The sequence below is a fragment of the Trifolium pratense genome, linkage group LG3 (genome assembly GCF_020283565.1).
Source record: "Trifolium pratense cultivar HEN17-A07 linkage group LG3, ARS_RC_1.1, whole genome shotgun sequence".
NCBI lineage: Eukaryota > Viridiplantae > Streptophyta > Magnoliopsida > Fabales > Fabaceae > Trifolium > Trifolium pratense.
Window position 1 is genome coordinate 33,434,516 of NC_060061.1, and position 4,679 is coordinate 33,439,194.

General features: G+C 30.6%; 1 long non-coding RNA gene across 1 annotated transcript; it reads left to right on the top strand.

The window, feature by feature from the left end:
• The first annotated feature begins 227 nt into the window (after positions 1-227).
• LOC123916190 lies at positions 228-2,469 on the top strand. The gene is made up of 3 exons (XR_006812086.1): positions 228-1,004; positions 1,110-1,249; positions 2,225-2,469. It is a non-coding gene; the product is annotated as an uncharacterized LOC123916190 (long non-coding RNA).
• The last annotated feature ends 2,210 nt before the right edge of the window (positions 2,470-4,679 follow it).

Consider the following 4,679-nt stretch of genomic DNA (forward strand, 5'->3'; position numbering starts at 1 on the left):
GCTTTGATTGTATTTAATGTGATTATTCTTGAATTGTAAGGGTTGAGTACCCCATGTACTCCTTATAATTCAAATTTTACTTATCAAAAAAAAAAAAAATTGTCAGCAAACTTTCTCTCTTCTCCCACGTCAAAAACAACACCACCAACACTGGAAATAATGGACCCAAACCTTTATTGAAACTAGACAACCACTAGTATATAACAAGTTAAGTCAAGAAAGAGAATAAATCAGTTTCATCTCCTCCTCTTTTCCTTCAAAGCTCACGTGCTCTCTCTCTTCAACTACTCATCTTCATCTTTCTCTCTAGAAAAACAAACAGAACAAGCAACCCATACATACTCCATCTTTCTCACTTTGTGTAAGTTTTAAGCTTTGCATGTAGCATCAAACATTAACCCTTAATCTTAGAAATTAATAGAAGATGTTTGAAACTCCAATCTTCCCTTTTTCCTTAGCTTGGCCGAAATCCTCTCTCTCATTGGTCAAGTTCATCTAATTCTTCAATGAGACTATGCATGTGTCCATTAAAGCTTCCTTCCACCATTGTATGTTGTTGGGTAATCAAGGTATATGAGAGAAATTCAACCTATTCCTTTCCCCTTTGTTTCATCAGAACCCTAAATTAAATTCCCTCACTAAAGTTCACGAGAGAAACTCATCTTAGTCTTCTATTCCCTATTCCTTTTGATTTGGTCGAAATCCAAACAACAAGCCTAAACCCCAAACTCAGTTTCTTCAAATTCATATTTGCATGTGAAAGATCCTACTCAAGTTCAAGCCTTTGGGTTACTAGGAATCTAAGGTAAGAGGAATCAAACTCATCTTCTTTTCTTTCTTGGTTATGTTAGACTCTAAGTCCTTCTTGGTGTAATTGCATGTTCCTAATTACTGAACTTGGAGCACTTGGGAGGAGTTAAGAATTGATGGGTGAAATAAGAAAACAAGAGGAATTGGAATGGCTGTGCAAAAATCGTGTTTCTGGACAGGGTCTCACTAAAACGGTGACTGTTCACTCTCTGTACATCTGTTTCGTATGGAGTTTGTTTCTACGGTTAACTAACGAATGTACGGTCGTTTCGACGCCAATTTCATGAATTTTGGAGCAGTATTGAGTTCAGGAGACGCATCTGAAGTTCAGGGTCTGATGCAGAATTTTGGGCTACGGGTTTGAAGTGTTGTGGCTGCAATTTCTGTTTTTCAGCAAACTCCGGATGTGTCAATGGTACTGTTAAAGCATCAAATTCAGGTGGGTTCCTTTAGAAGCTTAACTTTTAGATTAGTTAGCACCTTTAGTTTCCCTAAATTCAATATATGTATGATAACATTAGTATTAGTTAGGAAATTAGTCTCCCCAAAATTATGCATGACAACAATAGGAAAAATTAGGAAATAATTGTGTGAGAAGGTTTAATCCCAAAACCATCTCCATTCTAATTATCTAATAATATTTTAGTTGCTTATGATTGGACATGAATGGGATTGTAGGTGGAAACTGATAAACTCTTTTAAAAGTAAAAACTGAGAATTGAACTGGCATTCTCGCATAGCGAGCATCTTGCTTCGCTAAGCGAGCGCATCAGATTAGGACTTTGTAGAATCAACATTTTAAATAAGAATCCACTCTTTTTTATATCCCTGACTATTCTGGAATATTTCGTAAGCAGCGTAATAATATTATGTGATTAGAATGTTTATCACGCTCAGGAACTTAGGTTCAGGAATCAGGACAGTTAGAATTACCCCGGGAAGGTTTTCTTTCTTTTGGGTAGGATAACCATTCAAGATTAGGAATTATGTTTCAGAATTTATCAGGATGTTTGGTCATTAGTACCAATATCAGGAAGCGTGGTCATTAGTACCATGTCAGGGGATTCATTAAGAATCCAAAATCATGTAATAAGAACTATAAGCTCATGTTGTATTTCGCCGTACATTATTATCGGTAATACCAGGCCAGGCACTCCGGGACCGGCTTACCCCGGGGTGATCCTGTTATGATAAAATTGACAAGATAATTATTATGTGTGTTACACCTTTATTGTTTTATTATCATATTATGAAAACTTCAGGATTATGTTAGGATTAGACTATTAGATATTCAGGTTTAGGTTAAAGTTAGAAACTATTAGTTTCAGTTGCCCCAGTGTAGTCACCAGTAGTTGGGTAGTAGGAGCTCACTGAGGCTTAGTAGTCTCATCCCACGACTCTCAATTTTTTTTAGGTAAACAGGTTAATCGGAGCAAGGACCAGGCAGGAACTGATGATCGAGGTTGAGCTTGGATTATCGGATTAGAAGACTATCGTCTTCTTCTTTGTTTTTTGTTAATCTGTTATTAAGATTTCAGTCATCATTTCAACTGTGTTGTATTGATTATCACATTATTCTCGTGATAATTTGTAATTCGATTAATTATTCTGTAAATTTTAATGTACTCAGATTCAATTATTAATATCTCGACTAAATATTCTAGACAATTTAGTTGGGGTGTTACAGTTAGCATATCCATATCTTTTTTACAAGTAAAAGGAATGTTGAGTTGCTCACAATCAAGTATTTTGATGATGTGGCACTCTATAAGAAAAGTTTACAATCTCTATTAAAAAACTTTTTCATCATCTCCTTTAATTAAATCATTTTAATGTTAATTATCTTTAATTAAATCATTTTAATTTGAATTATCAATATATCAAATTATCACTATATAACCTTTTCATCATCTCCTTTAATTAAATCATTTTAATTTTAATTATCTTTAATTAAATCATTTTTATTTTAATTATCAATATATCAAATTATCACTATATAACTTCTTACAAGGGAGCAACTAACTAAAATGAAAAATTATTAAATTAAAATGGACCAACTAATATATAAGATTTATATAACCACAAAATATTCATGACTATTGGAATTCTTTCAATACTAATAAAAAAAGGAATCATTATATTTCAAGCAAGTGAGTCACTTTGATATTCCAAATCTCTTTGATCAATGTCTTAAAGAACTGAATTTAATAATAAAAAAAATGTGTGTCTCTCTTGCTTGAAATATATTCTTTCAATATTAAATGAATTAAAAGAGATCATTCTTCATTACTTATATTGTTCAGAAGGGATTGCTTGAAACCAAAGGGATCATACTTCTACTTAGCCTAATGAATTAAAAGGGATCATACTTCTAATTTTATGACTCTACTTAGACATATAAGTTATTGTGATGATGTGACACTCTATAAGAAAAGTCTACAATCTTTATTAAAACTTTTTCACATTTCATATAATAGAGTTACTCTAATAATAAATAATAAACAATAATAATATATTAAAAAAAAAGCTAACACAATTTATTGTTGTTGAATTGAGACAAAAATGAATTGCAAGTAATGAAAGGTGGAATGATGCATCATGTTATTGTTTTAATTGCATTGCAATATATTATTAAAATATATATTGTATGTTACAATTTCCTATTAATGCAATTGAAAACAAAGAATTCTTGGAGACACTAATATTGAATATGTAAATTTAGCTAATTATCAAACACAAGCTCTATATAAAGTTAACCCAAAAACTAATTATCACTACCACCATATCAGGAAGTCTACCTTCTATGTTTTAACAAAATATTAATTTATCTATCTCATGGCAAAAACTCTATGGTTTCTTTGTCTAACATCTCCATGAGAAAAAGTTATGCATCTTCACCTTCCATATCTTAAAGTTACACATTATAGTGTCTTGAATTGATTTAAAAGCTATTGTGTGCATATATATATATATAGTTACATCATAAGTATATTAGTTTTTGTCCTTGGTATGTGATGGTGTCTAACCTCTTAGAATATCAGGAATACATGTGAATGATTAAGAAATTGATATACATATATGTGATAGTTGCCTATTAATATGTTTCTAAATTGGAATTTTTCTATTACTTTGAGTTTAGAACATCTCTAATCATTTTTTTATTTCTTTTTTAGGTTGGATATTTTTTTAAATATCAACCGGTGTTTTGTTCGATGATTAAACTTTGAGTTGAATCGATTAATATGAATATGACTATTTTTTTCATGTGAAGGAGGAGAACAGGATAAAACATACTTATATTTTTGCTTACGTTGCATCCTTGCTCCTTATAAAGCCTATGAAATGACACCTCATGTAAGGATGTGTATTTAACTCTAATGGCAGTTTGTAAACCATCATTTTTTTTATTGATATAATGTTTGTAATTAGACAACTTTTCTTTTTCATTTATTATTTTATTAGTCTAATGTTTTAGCTTATTTGTTTCTTATTTTCTTTTTCATTTATTATTTTATATAAGGTAAAAGATTTGTATAAAAAATTGTTGATTAATGGGAATATAATTAATTATTTTCATGTGAATAAGTTGAAGAGGATAAAAGAGACTTCTATTTATTGATTTTGAAGTGCCTTAAAATTTATATAGATCGAGGATATATTGATGTTGGAGGCATTCAATTAAAAGAGGACAGTCCAAATAATTTAGAAATATAAATATGTGTCTCATTTTTAAATACTATATTGTCTACAATGTGTAGGTGATCTACTTGATCTCGATCAAGAGAAATATAGAAACAAAAACAAAGTAGAAATTAAAATAAGTTTTTTTTTTGTAGTTGACACTCAAGTCATGCGGTTCTTATAATTGT